Source organism: Juglans microcarpa x Juglans regia, chromosome 4S, assembly GCF_004785595.1.
Source record: "Juglans microcarpa x Juglans regia isolate MS1-56 chromosome 4S, Jm3101_v1.0, whole genome shotgun sequence".
In the NCBI taxonomy this organism is placed as follows: Eukaryota; Viridiplantae; Streptophyta; class Magnoliopsida; order Fagales; family Juglandaceae; genus Juglans; species Juglans microcarpa x Juglans regia.
This window is the reverse complement of record NC_054601.1, coordinates 13,303,329-13,325,236: the sequence shown is the minus strand read 5'-3', so window position 1 is coordinate 13,325,236 and position 21,908 is coordinate 13,303,329. Positions and strand designations below refer to the sequence as shown.

Below are 21,908 nucleotides of genomic sequence, written 5' to 3'. Positions count from 1 at the left end.
TGTGTATTTTTGAAAACTGGGTTTTCATGTGAGAAATATTTTTTGGATGCGTGTGTATCACGACCCCAAGCCAAAATGGGGCATATCTCGATCGCTTTAGTTTATGCTTTTTGGGTGCTTTTTGAGAATTAAGATAGAATATTAGTTAAAATAAAATTTAGTTTATAAAATAATATTCTTTCATCATTAATTAAATGATGAAGTTTTGTTTAATATCTTTAAGAGAATAAAACCATCTAATTAATTAGAGTTTTCAACATAATTTAAATCTCATAATATTTTAAATAACTGAAATCATTTTGATAAAATGATTTTCTACAATTATAATATTTTTGAAGCTTTTAAAAAATATTATAATTTTCTTACTTAAAATCAGGCTTGGTTCTATAATACTGGAAATACCCTATATAAATATTTTCAGGGCATTTAAAATATTCGAGGGCTTTAAAACACTGGGCTTACTTTAAAATCAACCGCTATATTTAAAACACGGCTTCAATATTTAAAATGCGTAGACGAGACTCATGACCAATCGATAGAGAAAGGAGCGAGTTATTACATTCTCTCCTCCTTATAATAAATTTCGTCCTCGAAATTTGCATGACTCATGGGAGAAGAGGAGCGGGGTATTACAGGAGCCAACCTAAGGTAATCTAAGACATCTTAGATGGGGCAGCAGAAAAGAAGCTACAGTCCATTAGAAAACATGGAAGGGTGCACTGCCACTTTAGCAACAAAACCCTTTGAGTCGACGACCCCCTGGGATTTCTAGGTCAACGGAGTCAGGCACCCAAAAGGAGGTCCTGACCAACCTCAATTCTACAGAGAAGACAACCGAGGACCACTGGAACCCTTTAAAACACTGGAAACAACCCCGCACATCAAGATGATCAAGAGCCTTGGGACCCTAAAAGACCCCTCAAGACGGGACGAACGTGAACCCTGAGATGAGAAACGAGAGGTGTTCTTAGGCTCTATTGAAGAGAGGAAGATGAAAGGTTAGGGATTATCAAAGGATGAAGGAAGTTGGAGAAATGAAGTGTTGTGAACTCTTTGACACAATAGAAGGATGAGAGAAAACAGAGGATGGGATGCAAGTTTAAATAGAAGATTGTGTCGATTCTGCCCCAAGCGGGAAAGTGACAATTGTCACGGAGAGGGAAACGACGGAAACAAATCAAGTGATTTCCATTGCACAAGGGAGGGTGGGATCAAGCCGCCACACGTAACCCTAAACATGAGGAAGTGTACTAGTACGCACAAACCCATCCGTTGAACATTATGAACAATTCAAGTGTCGTAATTCCCACCGCACACGTGACGTAGGAATTTGTGGGGTAATTGGAAGGAAAATTTTCGGTTCCCACTAGGCCGGGCCTAGACCAAGTCTAAGAAGCCCAATGGCCATGATGTAACCGAGCCACCAAGCGATAAAGGGGAAAGAAAGCCTAGGGCCCAAGCGGGAAAATGGATTGACATGGGAGATGGGACAACGTCAATGTTTGCTTTGACACAACCCTATGTGGATAACCTGCAAGGATGCCACACTACATTAAATGTGTAAATATGGAGCACAGACAGAAGAACCCTATGGGAGGCACTGTTGCTTACATAATACCCAAGTAGTGGCCGCACTCACCCATCTACCACAGGGGACATGGTTTGGGAGAACCACACTGCATTAGACGTGATGACATGGTACCCTGTATGGGAGACGAAAGACCTTGGCACAGGAAATGGGGCCCACCTCAATAGGAAGTATCAAATCGCAACTACAGATCATAAACTGATTCTCATGTACTCCTACAAACAAAACTCTCTCTAAGAATTAGAAAACTAAGTTAGACATCGAAGGAGTTTCACTACCCTCAAGCCCTTACATTTCTTATTTTGTCGGACTATCGAGCCTGGTGATCGTTGTGCGAAACACATCGTTAATAGTGTTCTTAGAGACTACTTGTGACTTCAATCATTGATGAGCTAGAGTTCTACTGGTTCAGAAGAGGTCATTCGTGGTGTCATGCTGTATATGGATTTGTTGTGTGCAGAGATCTTGTCGGTTTACAAAGTTTTGTAAGAGTTTAAACTGATTGTCCTATAATAGATATACAACTAGTGACTAAGCACTACTCGGAGTAGTTTCTTTCCTTCAAAGATTTCTTCAAAAATCTTCTCTTCCTCAACATAATGACAGAATCAATGTATACATACAGAACACTCAAACTACTCTATCAAACAGTACTTTGGCAATGTGGAAGTTGATGGTCCCATGATCACAGTAAGCTGCATAATAAAAACTCTTTGCTATTGTGGGAAATGTTTGCTTTATATCAGAATGAATGTTATCTTTGGAGTTGTGGAGTATCAATTGCACAAGTTCTTGCATCACAGATTCTATTTCTGGGGTCCTGACGTAATAATTAGCATGTGAAGTAATATTGTGGCTGCAATTGTTGTCTACCTGCATGATTTAGAAAATCCACCCATGATCAGAAAATTAGGAACCTCCAAGAAATTAACAACTGGAAATGAAAGTGTCAAATCACTATTTGTTGAAAAATTTAAGCTAATGAAAAGATGAAAATTTAATTATTTATATTATATTCTTAACATAAAATAAAGATAATTTTAACACTTGCATTGGCACTTACAACGGCCTTACTAAATAGAATTAATGATCTTTTTAATAAGAAAATGCATTGGAATCATACATTGCAATCACCCAAATGGAAAGGTTTCAAAAACGAAAACACAAAAAAAACAAAGACACAAGCTGGTAATGGCCGCTTGCTTTTACAAACAATTACGTCCCATATAATATACTGTTTTTGGTCAGAAATATGCCAACATGCTTATAATGCTTATAGAAAAAAGTGTCATAACTGTTGAATAATTAAATGCCAAATGCCAAATAATAGCTTAATAGAATAAATATTGAGCTAAGTAATATCTATCCTATATATCTACATATTTGATGTACTTGTGTCTCTCTCTTCGAAGAAAAATAACTTGTACAATCATAATGTAACGCCCCAAGCCCGATTGGCCTGGAGAATTATTACCTGTCACTTAAGAACATGAACTAAAATAAAACTCTAAAACTTTATTAGCAAAACTCAATCTCAAGTACACTAAATAACCACATTGAAACTCTACAAAGTCATTACTGCAGCAACATAAACTAAGGAGTCCAAAATCTCCCGGTAGTCATAACAAATCAAACTAATAACTTCAAAAGTCTTATTAAGCCCAAGCCTAAGATAAAATTAAATCTAAAAGACATTAAAACTAAAGGACATCATAATTCCTTCTTCTAAGATCCTCTCCCAGCTTAAACATGCTCACCAATCTAATCCAGGTCCTCAGTTGGACTTTCCACATCATCTGAAAAATATTATGAAGATAGGGGGTGAGTTATCAACAACTCAGTAAGCAGAAGTCATATGCTAGCGTGCAAACATGAGCATTTACAAAGTATAGCATGCAGAACAAAATATTTTCCTGAGTTATCATGCAGAACAGAACATACTTTCAAAAGTAACAGAGTGATGGTTTTAAGACAAGTAAAATCCATAATACTTTGGCATAACATAAACTGAGTATCATCATCAGATCCAAACAAAGTATCAAACAGAGCAGAGACCATGTTTCACTCCCGTGGTAAGGTTGTGCTAACCCCGGTAGCCAAACTAGGCAGAGGCAGAGGTGAAATCTTTTCTTTATTCTTCTCGGAGCCCCGAGTGTACACACAGGAAAGACCACAATAAAATCACTTTGTTTCCAAAGTGGGTGCACTCAGAGATAGAGAAGATGGTACCAACCCAAACAGAGCAGAGCATAACAGAGCAGAGCAGAGCAAAGCAGAGACAGAGTCAGATACAAAAACCAGTACACCATGCCAAAGGTTTTCAGATGTTATATCAAAATAATACAGAGTATCAAAACAGAATCAGACAGTTTACACACACTGAACACAAAAGCCATAATATCTTTTCAAATAAATGCACAACTTTTCATATTCTCAATATCGCTCATTTTTCAGATTTCAGAAATCACATGACAGAATTTAGCTCATGTCTACACAATGCATGTCAGAACATATTTTTCTCTTTTTCATACAGATCTCATGAGTATGCAAATAAACGACCAAGGTTGGGTTTTGTTTTTTTTCCCAAGTTCTCATTTCACCACAAAAATATGCAAAGTTTTCAGAAAATCAACCTCAGTCTCAAATAATTCGTGTAAGATCTAGCATAGGAACCCCGCTTACCTGACTCCTGCAGCGCATCATCTATGACTTGAATACGGTCTCTATCTGTCTCGTCACCTATTCATAAAAATAATATAAACTAAATATTAAAGTCCAACAACACAAAATTTGTCTTAGACAACTTAAGACCCAATTTCTAGACCATAATTCAACAAGTTTAATCCAACTCAAACAACCAAATAACAATCTGGACAGCCCACACTTTGACCCAAAATATTCTATACCAATCTCAGATTGTCCAATACAAGCATCATAACCAATGTCAACTCCGGTTATCACTAACTCACACTTATTTCAGCAGTTCATACTCCCAAGCAATCGTCAACAATTTAACCAAGACAACACTACACACTACTCTCTCTCCGTTCCCAACTCCACAACAGGAAAAAAATATCTCAACACTTCTAAATGTTAAAAGGCCCCAACAAACCCTTCTAAACATTTCCAAAACACTAAACCAATAATCAAAAAATATATCATCACTTCCTAAAATCACCAATATTCATCATGACCAACGTCAAACTCAAAACACCAATATTTAAACCCGAAACAGCCAACACATTTCCTAGCATAAACCAATCTCACACAAACAACTCCATCATCCAATCCAACCGATCCCCTTACTCCTCGGACCCAGTCCGGCACAACCAATAAATTTATAGTAAATATGAATTAGCACAGAAATACATTTAAAACTCAAAAGGTCTTTGGGAAAAATACTTACAATGCTATAATATAATTTTTGAAAGATCACAAAGGTGCTAGAAGCGGCAACGCAGCAACAAAACAGTGCCAAAAGCACTGTGGCCGTGGGTCTCAAAAATCTACTTTTGAATGGGTGTAAACGAAGACCCGAGATTGATAGGGTAGGGCTTAGGGATGTCGGTTAAGGTAGTGGTGGTGGTGGTTGGTCGTGGGTGGCGGCGCAGAGGGCGGTCGAAGTCTAAAATATCCAAAACGGAAATATTGATGGTTCACCGGTGACAGATCGGAGGTGGGGTTGGGTCTATTGGGTTGCTAGGAGGTCGAGGATGATGTGGTGAAGAGATGGTGACCGGAGGTGGCGCGACGGCGGCGCAGCGGTGCAAGGAATGCCGCAGCTTCAATGTGCTCGTGGTGGCTAATGGTGGCGCGGTTGGGGCTGGAAATGGAGGGGTGGCATCCCTGGTGGCTGGGGAAGCTGGGGAGCCGGGCGGTGTCAGCCACCACCGGCTCACGGCGACGTTGGGGTGAGAAAGAAACCAGGGGAGAAGAAAAAAAAAAGAAAAGAAAGAAAAAAAGAAAAAGGAAAAAGGAAGAAAAGCAAAGAGGAAAGAGAAAAATTAGGGAAAGAAATGAGGTCCAATCCTCAGATCTTGGGTCACAAAAAAATGATCCAACGGAAACGATTTTAAAACAGCAAGTGAAATAAAATAATTCAAACGCAGTGATTAAAATAAAAATAAATAATTAAACGCAACAACAAGTTTCAATAAGAAATTTAAACACATAACAATAATTAATTTAAAGAAAGCACTTCAAAAATAATTTTTTAAAACAAGAGAATAAATTTTGAATCAATAAAAATAATTCCTTCATTAAAAATATACTAAAAAATACGGGGTGTTACACATAAAATGTACAAATTCGGGCAATCACTTTTAAAATGATCGAGCTCATCTAAGATTCATAAGAAAAGTAAACTTTTTTAAAGAGATTGCCTAACTTTTACGCTCTAAAATTAACATTATTGATATTTTCTAAAAACAAACCTTGTCTTTTTGGTACGAGCTAAGTTTGTAGCAGACTTTGTTAATGAGGCCGCACAGTCTCTTATATTGAGGATGGGACAATAGCTCTTCTGAAAATGAACGGCCTGCAGAGACATTTATCATATGCGTGAGTAGCTCTGCCTCTCCTTTGTGCCTATCGCTATCGCTATACCACTCAAGCAGCCACTTCTCCCACTATATTTAATGGTACCCACACACACAAAGAACAATGAGTTATTCACGCCCTTTTATTTAATGGGGCATGCTTTATAAGGCCACCAAATTAAACATTTTGACGTAATTTGCTATAACTATGTGGTATTGAATTCTTCCTGTTAAAACATATATGCATGAAAACAACACGAGTATTATTGAATCAAAATGCATTTTATGCTGAAAACCAACCTTTCAAGTGAGAAAGATAAACAAACATATACAGCAGGCCTACGAAATATATATATTATTGCTTATGTGGATTTTTGTTGGGACAACAATAAAGGGTTAATTACAAAATCAGTCCCTGAGTTTTAACTCGTTCTCAAATCACTCACTCGGTTTCAAATTTTTATAACCTACTTTTTGAGTATGCAAGTTTTTGCAGCTAAAACCTTTCATCCAATTAATCAGGTAAAGGCTCCAACTTAATAACGTCAGGGTTGTCACATGGCAATCAATGGAAGCCAGACACGTGACATTAAAATGTCATGTCAAGACACTTGTTTAAAAAATAAATAAGCTAAAAATAGGATTAGTAATATGAAACTGTTTAAAATTATGCAAAAACGTTCATAGTTCATCTGTACTTGCATTGCTTTCATTCGTACGTATTATGATAATCCAAGAAACTCACCGCTTGCCGTAAATGGTGGATGATTTCTTGTCCGTCCTGATCAACTATTGCCTCCAATGAGAGATGCTTTAGGAATTCAAGCAATATCCCGAGGATTGCCTCCCCATTCTTCTTTGTATTCGACTTTCTGCAACTAATAGCACATGATGAGTATAACTTCTCCATCCATGTTTTTTAGTTTTTTATATGAAAAAAGCGGTGAGAAAGTACTGCATGGGTATGGATAAACCCATGTTGTATCGAGTAACTCCGAATTCCGTCCCGCTGCAAATAGGTTGACTTTCTTTGGCTATGTGAAAAGGTTTGAGAAAATGATTCTCACAATCTTAAAAGAGTCATGTATTCTTGCATTCCTTTTATATTCATTTGTACAAAGATTAGAAATAAATATATAGAGATTTACAGCTGATTTCATGTAGGCTATATAAACTAGACAATAATGGTCCAACTATTTATGATGTGATAGAAGCTATGACTGAGGATCATCAGTTGACTTTCCTTGTATGAGAGAGTTAACAGTTGTATCCTTATCACCCCCCTCAAGCTAACTGGGGATGGTGTCACAACGAGCATGGAGCGAAGTAAAATAAATTGAGATCGTGGAAGACTTCTAGTAAAAATATCAGCAAGATGTGATGGAATGAATTTGACAATGAGATTGCCAGCAACAACTTGTTCTCGTATGAAGTGATAGTCCAATGCAATGTGTTTGGACCAAATTTGAGACAGATTGCACTATAATTATCACAATGTAGAGTAGCTAGCCATTGAAATCCAATGCGAAGTTCATGAAGCAAATGAAAAAGCCAAACGATATCAGCTATAGTGAGTTCAATTAGGGACTGATATTCGAATTCAGCACTGGATCGAGAGACAATTAGTTGCTTTTTAGTTCACCATGATAGTAAGTTTGAACCAAGATAGATAGCATAGCCTGATGTAGATCAACATGTATCTGGGCAGTGAACCCAATCAGCGTTGGAGTAGGCAACAAAATCATTAGAGCTTTGAGATAAAATGTTGAAGCCAAAATGAATTATTCCTTTGACATGGCGAAGGATCCTTTTGACTACTTGGAAATGATCTTCATTTGGGGCATACATGAATTGACATACCGTGTTAACATAGTAGGACAAGTCAAGCCATGTGATAGTGAGATATTGAAGAGCACCAACGAGTGATTAGTAGAGGGTTGGATCTAAGTAGGGTTGGCCTACTCTAGAAAGTTGTTGCCCAACGACCATTGGAGTAGCAACTAGTTTACTATCAGTCATGGCTGCTTGGTCAAAAAGATCAAGAGCATATTTGGTCTGTGATAAAAATAAACCATGAGATTGATGATGAACTTCAATGCCTAAGAAGTAGTGTAGTGGCCCGAGATCCTAAACGAAGAAGGTACATCCAAGTTGCTGAATGAAGCTGGTAAGAAACTCATTGTTGTTGCTGGTGACAACAATATCATCTACATAGAGCAGCAAGTAAATGGTGCATGTAGATTGATGATAAACAAATAGAGAAGGGTTAGGACGATTGCATTGGAAACCAAATTTGAGAAGGAAATTGTTGAACTTGTGAAACCAAGCACAAGGTGCTTGTTTCAATCCGTAGAGAGCCTTCTTCAATTTATAGACATGATTTGGATATCCAAAATTGGTGTTCTAGGAGGCTACTACATATATATTTCTTCAGAAAGATAGCCATGGAGAAAAGTATTTTTAAAGTCCAATTGTCTAAGAGACCAATGTGTTCTAATAGCAAGAGAGAGGACCATTCTAATGGTGGAAGCTTTCACTACAGGGTTGAAGGTTTCAGCGAACTCCAAGCTAGGAATCTGTGTATCCTTTAGCGACTAAACGAGCATTGTACCATTCAACACTTCCATCAAGTTTGAGTTTGGTTTGAAAAACCCACCTAGAGCCAATAATATTCTTATTTGGTGGCCGAGGAACCAAAATCCATTCAAGTTTCATTTTGTTTTAGAGCTTGGATTTCGTCATCCATGGAAGAAATTTATTCAGGACGTTTTCATACTAATTTGAAGCCTTTTGGTTCTTTAAGAGCTAATAGAGAATGGACAAAATGAGAGGAAGGTACTGAAGTGATAGCATGATAGGCCAAGAGATGTCAACTTTAGCTCTTGTGATCATGTTGTGGGTGCTAATAGGAGCAGATGGCAATGGTGTGGGTAGGCTTTAAGGAAATGGAGGTGCTGGGACAATAGAGGTGTTTCGTATGTTAGAAGTTGTAGGAGATATTGAAATGGAAGGAGCTGTTGAATGTGGGAGTAGACCAGATGGATTGAGTGCACAAGGAAGACAAACTATAGGTTGAGCGAAGGAAGTGGTAGTGGTGCAGCTTGGAAGTGGAGAACTTGGTATTGATATGATTTGTGGAGCATCAAAATAGGAGACAAAATCAGTGAGTGATGAAAAATGAGAAGGAGAATGTCCTGCAAAGGAGAAATTTTGTTCATCAAAAGTGACATGTCTTGAGAAATAGACTCGTTGTGTGCTACGATCAAGACATTGAAAGCCTTTATGAGTATAACAATATCCAATGAAAACACAAGGAGAACCTGTGGGAGTTAGTTTTTGAGATTGATAATTACAAAAGAAAGGAAAGCATAAATAGCTAAAAGTTAGGAAAAGCAAATAACTTGGCTTCTTACCAAACAAGAATTCATAAGGAGTGTTGCCTCTGAGAATTGAAGTTGGGTGTCGATTGGTGATGAAAGTAGTTGTTGAGGACGCTTCAACCCAAAGTGAGGAAGAAACATGTGAGTGAAACAACAATGTTAAACAAACTTCAGTTATATGCCAATGTTTACACTCTGCTCTACCATTTTGTTTAGGTGTGTATGGGCAGGAAATTCGTTGTTGAATGCCTTTATTTTCCAAGTGAGTCTTAAAGTGAAAATTGGTTACTTCAGTTCCACATCACATTGGAAAACCTTGCTTTTAGTGTTGAACTGATTTTCAACCAACCTTTGAAAACGAATGAATATTTCATAGAAATCAGCTTTAGTTTTTAACTGGTAGAACCAGGTGAATCTCGTGTGATCATCACCAAAGATCACATAAAACCGAAACCTTGAAGAAGAAAGAATTGGAGAGGGTCCCCACAAATCACAGTGGATTAAATCTAGGACAAAAGTGCTGGGATTTTTATTTATAGGAAATGGAAGTCTTTTGCTTTTACCAAGTTGACAGCTAATGCACATAGAGGGTGTTGGCAAAATTGATGTAACAGATAAAACACCATTTTTATTTGAAAACTCAAGTACATGGTTTGAGACATGCCCTAATCGAGCAAGCCAAAAAGAAAATGATGCACTGAGTTTGTTATTTTTTATAGAAGCAAGAAACGCTGGGTGTCCGTGGTTAAGATCATAGAGGCCATCAATACATCTACCGGTTCCCAACTCCATTCCAGTGTGCAAATCCTATATGACAAAACCAGAGTAGAAAAACTTGACAGAATAATTATTATCAGCAATCAATTTTCTAATGGAGATAATGTTTTTAGTGATATGAGGCACAACAAGAACATCACAAAGAGAAATAGAAGAATTGGGTTTGAGTGAACCAAATAAGACCTGATCAATATTAGTGTAGGTGGTGGAGGTATCTAGTTGGGTAGGGCCATTTGTCATGTGGGAAGAAGCATCACTACTAGTATACCAATCAAATGAATTATCAAGAGAAGAGAAAGGTTCTACAATGTGAGCTTCTTAAGTATTTTGATTATAGTGTTCCTAGCAAACAGCTACAGTGTGACCAGTTTTGGTACAAACCTGACAGGTTTGGGTTTCTGTGTGGTGGAGGAGTTCTTGTTATTGGTGAAGTTGCTACGCCTACCTTGAGAGCCTTGATTTCGAGTGCCTCGATTGCCACCACGATGGGGGTGACGACCCCCTCTTTGAGGAGTGAATGCTACTACTATAGTAGAATGCCCTTCAATAGATTTGGTGAAAAAATCATGACTCTCTGCCATTGGAAGGATGTCCTTAAAAGCGGGTAGAGGAAAATGTGATAGCATGGTGGTGGAGAAAGTGGAGAATTCAGGTCCCAATCCACATAAGAACCAATGGACTTTATGAGAATCATCAACAGAGCAGCCTATGGCTGCAAGCTGGTCAAAGAGGTTTTTGAAGGCTCGAGAATATTCACCAACAATTCGGGTCCCTTTCTTCATGAGCTGAAGATCATCCTTGATCTTGAGTTCTCTGGCCTTGGATTTATGATAGAAGAAATTCTCAAGAGATTTCCAAGCATCTGTAGCAGTGGTCAATCCAAGAACCTCACTCATTACTTCTTCAGAGAGAGAGGAGTATATGAGACTAAGGATTAGTTGATCTGTTTGTTTCCAAGGAACATAAGCTGGGTTTGGGATGGGACAATTGTTATCAAGAATAGTTTCAACTGGTACAGGGAGAGAACCATCAACGTAGCCTAAGAGAGTTTTACTTGAGAGAAGGCGTAGACTCTGACTACACTAAAGTAGCTAATTGGTAGAAGTGAGCTTAATAGAAAGCATGTGTACCATATTGTTGAAGGACCGAATAGAAGGACTGGAGGATTCGAAAGCCATGACAAGATGGATGTTAGTACTGCAAGACTGATCTGAATACCGCAAAAAGGTTTGACAAAATAATTGTCACAACCTTAAAAGAGTAGTGTAGTCTTGCATTCCTATTATATTCATTTGTACAAAGCTTATATATAGAGAGAGAGAGAGATTTACAACTGATTTGTAGGTTATAAACTAGACATTAATAGTGCAACTATTTATGCTATGATTGAAAATCATTAATTGACTTCTCTTGTACGAGAGAGTACTTAAAAGTTGTATCCTTATCACTATGTTTATTGTTTTGCAACCAAAACCGTCTTTGAAGTAAAGGATAATATTTTAATAGAAATGGTTTTGTTTCCCAAACATACAACACTAGTCATGTAATTAATGCCTTTCTAATTCTTGAAAACAGTAAAACTTAATAGACTATCTTCCCAATAATATTTTTTTTTTTTAAAAAAAAAGGGTTAGGCAGGAATAGCCTTCCCATGGTGGTTGCCACTATGGGGTGGCTAGCCTGGCGACCATGTAGTGGCCCAAATTGGGCCAAGATCGTTTTAGGCAATCTTGATCAAGCGGCTATTGGTTGTTCCTTTGACCACCATGGTCGCTTGGTGTAGGCTGCCATAGTCTCTAGCAGTTGATGGCAGCCAAATTTAGAGTGTTGCTAGTGGGACTACTCATCTAAAAAGCAGCAAACTTTGAATTTCAAGCTTTCTCAGACTCGGATTGGGCAGCCGACAGAGATGATAGACGATCTGTAGGTGCTTATTGCATCTATCAAGGTTCCAACTTGATCTCCTGGAGCTGTAAACAACAACCAATAGTTGCTCGAAGTAGCATAGAGGCTGAGTATAAGGCTCTCGCCAATACTGCAACTGAACTAATCTGGCTAAAGTCACTAATCTCTGAACTTGGCATCTCTGTCAAGCAGCCACCTATTCTCTAGTGTGACAATATCGGTGCCACCTATCTAGCATCGAATCCAGTGTTTCATACAAGAACAAAACACATCGAGATCGATTTTCACTTCGTTTGGGATCAAATTCACCGTAAGGAACTCAAGGTTCAATTCATCTCCAGTCATGACCAGTTAGCTGATACGCTAACAAAACCATTGCCGCCAAAGCATTTTCAAACTATTAGAACCAATCTGAATGTCCACAATCTACCCTACTGATTGAGGGGGCCTGTAGATGATCAAGTGATTTTGAATGAAATCATTACTGGAAATCAGGAGCAATCTCAAGAGCATGATCTTGTCGCAACTCAAGCAGATTGATCCTGCTATAATAGATCTGCTGCAATCCATCAAAATCGAAATTGAAGCTGAAAGTCAGGAATGAGGAAGATACAATTCTGAGGACTTGATATTGTATAGCTGTGCATAGTTTAAATTGCAAACTTAAATGTTGCAGATTTTTAGCAAATTAGTTTTCGATGCACTTATATATACTGCATGTATACCACAAGTGACACATTAAAAAACAGAATTCTTTCAAACATCTTATCTTCTATTTCTCTACATTAAGCTAGCCATCCAATGGTGGCGGTCACCACGGGATAATTGTGTTCTATTTTTCTTAGTTATTTATTAAAATAATTCAACTTGAAAGCATTTACACTACATATTATTCACGTAGCATAATTTGATTTAGAAGATATTTTAAAATTTGAATCTTACAAATCAAAATATACCATATGAATTGAGTATGGTATAAAGGCATTCAAATATCACTACACTATTTATTACATCAACATAAAAGCTCTAAAAAAATCAACATCCAAGTATATTTTCAATGGGTCCCACCGCTTTTTAATACTCTATCAAATCATCATTTAAACAATATTTTATAATTATTTACAAAACAATTATTTATAAAAACTTGTTAATATAACATATTTATAGCAAACGACGCTGTAAACCCTAATCTAACAGAAATTACTATTTTGCTCGAGCGGCGTGTCGAGCGAACAGCCAATGAATATTGGCTCGAGCGGGGTCTCGAGTGTGGTTTGAGCCAACACTAGGGTTTGTGTCTCGCTCGAGCCCACTGTCAAGTGCACCTAGAGCAAACTCATGGGTGAGCTTCACTCGAGCCCACTATCGAGTGAACTCACTGTTCCTCGATTTTCTGCTCATAGACCAGTCTCCACATGCAACCCAACAATCTCTCACTTGGAGACTAGGTCTCCCTAGAAACTGTTTCCAGCCAAGCCCTATCATCTTTGCAGCTCACAGCAGCCGTCTTTGAGTTAGAAGACGTACTAAAGTCAAGCTCGATTTCAGTCTTCCACGTACATTGGCCTTAGTCAGCAAATCTATTAGGTGACTCACAACTCCCACTGGAATAGGAATATCCGATCTCAAACCGATCTTGGCAACGTTAGCCAACTTTTCCAAGCTTTCTTGATTCCTGCAGTTTTTCTTAATGTGCCGGCTTGCCATAACTCCAACACGTGATCTGCTGCCTAAATCTTGTCTTGCTCTTCCCCTTACTCTTAAAACTTGACTTGTCATGTCTTCTTCCCTGATTGTCAACATTCAGGACCGATCCTGTATCCGAGAACTCACCCGAGTCTCTTCTACGTACCTCTTCAGCAAGGACCATGTCACATACGTCGTCATAGTTCAGTTTCATTTTGCCGGTTGAACTACTCACAGCCATCCTCATGGCCTACCAACTATTTGGCTGCGATGCCAACAGAATCAATGCTCTGATCTCATCATCAAACTCAATCTCTACAGAAGACAGTTGATTTGTGATCATATTAAATTCATTCAAGTGTTGGGCCACATACATACCTTCTGACATCTTCAGATTGAACAATTTTTTCATCAAGTGCACTTTATTATTTGTCGATAGCTTTTCATACATACCTGACAAAGTCGCCACGAGATTCGTCGTGGTTGTCTCCTTACTTACATTGTGTGCCACTGTTATGAATAAGGTTAGCCAAACAATCTCCAGAACTTGTCAATCTAACAGGGTCCACTCAACATCATCCAAACTCTCGAGCTTCTTTCCCAACAGTGGAAGGTGGAGCCTCTTTCCATAGATATAGTCTTCGAACTTATATAACTTTATCTAAGATGCATTTGTTTTAACTCCTCTAAGGCCCCAGTTGGATGTTCAGCTAATTTGAGATGAGTTCAGTTTTTTATAAATAGTAGTGAGTTGAGATGGTGGAGTAAGTTTATTGGGGCCCACCTAAAATAAGTTTAGATGTATTTATGAAAAATTGAAAAGGTTGTAGGTCCCATGTAAAGAGGTGTTGAGTTGAAAAATGTTCTAGGTCCCACGTATAAAAAGGTTTGAGTTGAGATGAATTTAGCTATTTGAGACTTAGGTATTTGAACGTTAGATTCAGCTTAAAATTAGATTGAATTGACTTGATCTCAATTGAGTCTAATTTCCAAACAGGGCCTAAGCCTTGTAATAAGGGGTGTCCTTTCAACAAAAATGTAAGGTTTTTCCTTTGGCCTGATTAAGGAATCAGTCAGTTTCGGTATAAGAAAGTAAAGAAATTAAATTATCGGTCCAGTCTTGGAGTTGGGTTTTTTCTTCCCGGATTGTACCAAACAGACCCAATCTTAATATATATAAGTTTTTAAATAATTTTTTATATGACATTTTATAATTTTCTTAAGTAGTTATATAAATTAAAAGTAAGTAATTATGTAGTTTTCTTCTAACTAATTATAATTAATTATTTAATTATCTTGTAACCTAATTATTTATAGTGCACATACTATTAATTACATTTTAATTAATTATATTTAATTAATTAAATATATAATTAGTTAGACAATTTAGATTATATCATTTTTCTTCATTTGTTTTTATCATTTTATATAATGTTTTGTTAAAACACCCCAATAAGACTGAATGGACTGAACAAATCTAGTCCAAACTTTTGGTGGACCGAAAAAATCAGTTCGATACAAAATTCTCCAAAAGGAAAAATGTAAATAAATCTAAAATATATGTGAGATCTGGATAGACTTTTTTATCTTCACTATACAAGCCCAACAACACTGAGTAAGGCCTATACAGGAGGCCCAATGAGTTGAAAGACCATGGGCACACCGTACGCTTGCCGCCATAAAATTCGCACCACTTAATGTGAGATATTCCCTCCTAAGGAAACAGAGATATTCACCCACGATATGGTAACCCCTTCCTCCATGAAGAAAACCTTGGGTACTTGATAATCGAGTCCCCAACATTTGGGAAAAAGATCAAACTATCCTTATCAGCAATAATTTGCATCTTTATAAAGAGTCAACACTGGCAATCCAAAGTAACTTTTTATGATCTCTCATCACAAGGGAACATGCATATATTTCTGAATTTGACATCGAAGGTGCACCAAGCACATCGAGCCACAATATTTTCTTGTCACATGTTAACAGTCGAAATGAGTTGGCGGTGAAATACGTCCAAAATAGTGGCGCCATCTATGGGATCCAAATAGAATTCCTTGTGACATCTCAACGTAGTTTTCACATGCCTACTACAACAATCTCCCACACAACCCATGAACATGAAACCACTTGAACAAATATGGAAGCATGGCTTTTGGAGATGCAAGAACAGTTGAGGAAGATGGGTATAGCAATGGAGGCTCTCCAACGAGAAAATGAGAGCCTTAGACAGAAATATCCCGATTATAGTGAAGGACTCGTGCCAAGCCACAATGAACAACCATATGGGGAGGCACACAATGCTAGTGGATGAATGCCAAGGAGGCAGAGAATAAAAAGTTGCACAATGAGTTGTGCAGTCTCGTTGATAAATATGAGGAGATGGCCAAGAAGATGGGGGTCGCCCTCAGTTAATCAACTGCTCAACCTCACAGATTTATCCTATAGCATGGAGGTGTTGGCAATGCCGCTCCCACCAAAATTCAAGGTCTCACAGATAGAGCTGTACAGCAGGCCCAAGATCTAGTAGATCACCTGGAAAATTTTAAACCACACATGACGCTTCACCGATTCCCTGGAGAGATAGCATGTCAAGCTTTCCCATTGACATTGAAAGGCAAGGGGAGAAGCTGGTTTAGAGCGTTGCGGTCAGGGGTAATTGACAGTTTCGAAGAATTGGCCAAGCAAATCCAAGCGCAATTTATGGCTAGCAGGGGGTGAAGATGACACGCAGCATACCTCTTGACCAATAAGCAGAAGGAAGAAGAGAGTCTGAAGGCATACCTCACCCGGTTCAATAAGGAACGATTAACCACTAACGATGAAATGAGAAAATTACACTGGCATATGGTCTCGAAGCCCATTCATGGTGGAGTAATCATGGAGGACTCCATCAACACTGAGTGAGTTCATAGATAGGGTCGACGACTTTGCCAAAGCCGAAGACACTCATCAAGCCCTAATTGCACAACGAAAAGCAGGGATGAAGGAAGCAGGTAAGGACCCTCAGAGATCGAGCAAGAGAAGAACCTCAGAGAAACATAAGCAAAGCAACCATGACAAAAAGCGAGAAAGGCGAGCCATCCCCCGTAAACGTGGTCCGAGATTCACTCACAACATTTTAAATATACAATCAGAAAAAGGCTCTTCGGACCAGTGGGAGGTGACCAAGCAAGGAGAGGATGATGTTTTTGCACCTACCATCAGTCGGATAATCACTGGATGGAGGATTGCTACATGATGAAAAGCAGAGTAGAGAGGAAGCGGGAAGTTGCAGCAGCTGATTGCGGAACATTCGAAACTTGCAAAACTAGTGCATGGGTGAAGGATGGAGTCAAATCGAAATGCTCGGTGAAGCAGGAGCCCTAAAAGGCGGTGACCAACAAGGGAAGATTATCGAGATGCTCCTTGCCAAAACCCAAACCACAACAAGACACCAATGGGCGAGATCCGTACGATAGCTAGAGGGTTTGCTGGAGGAGGGACCTCTGCATCCAGTAGAAAATTGTGTGCTCGCTGGGCAAGATACAAGGAGAGCATCCCCTTTGGGGAGGAAGATTGAGAAGGGGGTCCTATATCCGCATGATAATGCATTGGTAGTAATGTTGTTAGTCACAAACTACACTACAAGAAGAATTTTGATCGACAATGGGAGATCAACATATATCCTCTTTTGGGATGCACTCGCCAGAATGGATATTGATCCTAGTAGACTCCGACCATTGTCCACACCATTAAAGGGATTCTCTAGAGATGCAGTACATCCCCTGGGTGCAATAACCCTACAAGTCATAGCAGGGAAAAACATACACACCACCACCACAATGACCGACTTCCTAGTAGTCAGAGCCACCTCATCCTACAATGCTATACTGGGGCGCCCGATGTTGAACAACATCAAAGCCGTCACCTCAACCTATCACCTAAAGATGAAGTTCCTGACGAACGACTCCCATCTTCCCAAAATCACCTAAAGATGAGTTAATGTCCTATTGACTTCTTCAGTCTGACCATCAGTCTGTCGATGACAAGTAGTGGAAAATAAAAGCTTAGTACCCAATTTTCCCCACAACATATTCCGAAAGTAGCTAAGGAATTTAACATCCCTATCAGAAACAAACTCATAAGTACACTATGGACTCGCACTATGTCCCTGAAAAACAAGTCAGGTATGTTTGTGGCATCGTTTGTTTTATGGCATGGAATGAAATGTACCATCCTACTAAATCTATCCACAACCACAAAAATAGAATCTCTACTCCTTTCTTTCCTAGGCAGCCCCAAAACAAAGTCCATAGATATGTCTACCCATGGCTCACTAGGAACAGGTAAGGGTGTATACAACCTATGCGGCAAGAGCTTAAATTTGGCCTTTCTGCATGTAATGCACTTGCCACAAATGCGATTGACATCTCTCTTCATCTTAGACCAGTAGAAATGTTCATGCAAAATGTCTAAAGTTTTCTTGACACCAGAATGACTACTCCAATTATATGCAAACTCAATGAAAGACAAATGATAGTCCCGCAAACGTTTATGCAACAAGTCAATGTATGGCAAATGATACTCCCACAAACGTTCACGCACCTCATCTAAAATCCATTTTACACCATAATGACTCAACAAACCACATCCATGCACTAGCATCTCACGCATAATACTAATAGGCTCACAAAGTTTATTCTCTCTAAACAAATATCAATCTAGTCTATAGCACTTACCAAACGACACCTTCTCACACACTCCATACACACTAAAAAAGTCATCATCATTAACATGCAAATCCTTATCATATTCAAATCTCAATAATTTTGCATATAAAATGAAGACAAGGACATACCTTCTTGGTAAAGCATCAACTACAAAATTTTCCTTCCCTTGTGTGTAATTGATTTCATGAGGAAAAGTCTCAATACAGTCCTCCCACTTAGCATGCATTATAGTCAACGACTTACCTTGTCCCTTTAAGTATGTCAAGGACTCATGTTCTTCAAAGAAAGGTTGGTTAGGAATTGTCGCACCTGGCACAAAATCAATGCAGTACTCTATTTACCTAATAGATGGCAAACCACTTAATACACATCTAGAAAACACGACCTCATATCCCTGCAACAAAAAGACAACAACACTAGGCAAAGATACGTCAAGTTCGTTAGTATTAAGACTCGCCTTAGCATAAAAACTCGTTTTTCTCTTTGTTTTTCTCTCACTTTCTTCACTCTCTCTTTTCTTTCCACACTCTTTTTCTTTTTCACTCTCTTTTTTCCTTTCACTCTCTTTTTGCTTTTCACTCTCAATTTTTCTGTCACTCTCTTTTCCTTCTTTTTGAACTCTCGACCTAACTATTGTTTTTCAACTCATTCTCTCTTTCTCTTGAGGTATCAGCCTCACGCTCATCTTTTTTCTCTCTCATTTTTCTCTTTCTCTCCTTTTCGACCTCACTATTTCCTCTTTTCTCAATCTCACATTCATTCTTTCTTTTTAGCCCAATCTCACTTTCATTCTTGCTTTTTAGCTCAATCTCACTTTCATTCTTACTTTTTAGCTCAATCTCTTTTTCACTTTTTCTTTTTTCATCACTCTCACTTACATGCTTTCTTTTTTGATCACTCTCATTTTCACTATTTCTTTTTTGATCACTCTCACTCTCACTCTCCCTTTTTTGATCACTCTCATTTTCACTCTTTCATTTTTTAGCAATCTTATTTTTGAGTTTCAATTGGTCTTTATGGACTTGTATTGGAGCTAAAGGAGCGAGTTTGGTTGTTTTTCCATCCTTATCAAAACTGTACATGTTCCTTAACCCATCATGGATCACCTTCCTATCATACTGTCACAGTTTCCCCAACAAAATATGGCCAGCATGCATAGGCACTACATCACAAAGGACCATATCCTGATATTTTCCAATTGAAAAAGAAACTAGCACTTATTTATTTACCCTAACCTCCCCACAATCACTCAACCATTGCAACATGTATGGTCTAGGGTGTTTCAAGGTAGGTAAATTCAATTTTTGCAACTAAAGTAGTGCAAGCCAAATTAATACAACTCCACAAATCAATGATCATACTACATACTTTGTTGTTGATGTGGCATCTAGTATGAAAAATGTTCTCGCTCTGCTTCTCTATATCATCCATCTTAATTTGTCTATTGAGTGCACACCTAGTAACAAGAGAATCACCATACTCTTCTTTCTTATACCCATTTTCAACACTAGACTCACGTCGCCTCCTATCTCTCCCACCTTGCAGATTTTTAATCATTGTTTCTTGATGATTCATACTATCCCTCACTTCACCCAACATCAGGTTCAACCGCTCAAACTGTTGTTGCATGGCTTGTAACTCAATGGATGATTTATCTGGCATCACCTTTGGTGAAAAGCCACTCCGGTGAGATATTATAAAGTGCTGCACAAAAGAATGTTAGTGGAAAACCACACACACTCCCTTACGTGTTTACACTCAAATAATGACACTCCACTCGTGTTTCACTCTTAATTGACTTTTTTCCGATAATAGTCTCACACTCTCTTGCCTTTTACCTCTAATAGTTTTCCCGCTCAAGTTCTTTAAGAGCTAGTTGAACTAAAATCAAGACAATACAACATTGTATTATTCTAACCAGTAATATAGATCCAAGAAACAAGGAAGGAATAAAATGACACTAGACTCAAGGAATTTGTACGAAGAAAATAGTAATTATAAAATAAGATACCAACTAGAAAGATGTATTCAGCCCCATTGATGATAAAGCTCAATCAATAACTATATTTCCTTCTCTATGTTGTAACTATGTAGCAACATTTGAATATGCTACCTTTTCTTTTCTTCTTCTTCTTTTTTTTTTTTTTTTTTTTTTTTTTTTTGTTTTTGAATTTTTCTTTTCTTTTCTTTTACTTTTTCTTCTCTAATTCAATCATAAACAACATTACTTAATTGTGAAAATTAAGCAATTGAATTCAAGCACACAAGAATTGACAACGAAATAGAAGAGAATCCAATGGAATGGCACGCCAAACAATTGACAAACTTAGAGATGCATTAAACCCTAGAATTTTGAAACCCTAGGTGATGCAAATTTCAGCCAAACCCAAAACTCTAAGAATTTCAGTAGCCTACTTTTTGTTTCTGCATTTTTTTTTTTTTTTTGGCAACCCTAGAACAATGTAGCCCTATGATTAAATTTAAGGATACAAGAAATTAAAAGATAGAATCAGACATGATTGGAAACCTTACTCTGAATACCAAATGATATGAACCCGCGGGAATGAAATCCCTTGAACCCACAATCAATTTGAAAACTTCCCAAGAAAGTCAAAATCAAGTCAATCGATAGAGAATCTAAACACGATGAGAACTAGTTTCAAGAATCTAGATTATATTAAAATCTAGACCCATTGAAGAACCCGTCTAAAAAATCCAGATTATAAAAGAGGAACGCCACAAAGGTTATGATTTACCCTTGATAAGTTCAAAAGCTTAATTAAGAACAAGAGGAGTAAAACTCAATTCACAATGAATAAATTCATCAAATTTCATAAATTTCTTAAAATGAGGCAACAAAGAGTATTTAAATCAAAACCTAATTAGAACCCTAGCCAAAATAAAGCCCCAACGTCCAAAAATATCCTTGACTGAATAGTGTCGCGGGTTCAGTATGCACTACAATACTTTTGAAACCCTAGTTCGCTACAGTACTTCTTAAAACCCTACTTCAACAAAATAATAAATTTTCCAACATGCCCTTGAATAGACCCCCCTTAAGTCATTCTCATAATTAAACCCAACAATTCTAAACTAATAAAATAAGTCATTTAAATGAATTAAACAAGTTGAAACCCTTCAAGAGCCCAAAGCCTTAAAGTCTTGTCGTTGCCCTCTTCCATAGCTTATCAAATGAGTCAAAATTGGATCTTCATCCATCAAGTTCATCTTGAGTGTTGGAGTCTTACTATCTTCATCCCAAGTGGATTGTGTCAATCCTTGCATTGCCTCCTTAATCTTTTTGGCTCTTGACCTTGTAATT

General features: G+C 37.9%; 1 pseudogene; it reads right to left on the bottom strand.

Moving 5' to 3' along the window:
• Nucleotides 1–5,927: 5,927 nt before the first annotated feature.
• LOC121262060 overlaps nucleotides 5,928–21,908 on the bottom strand; it is a 45,424-nt pseudogene continuing 29,443 nt past the window's right edge.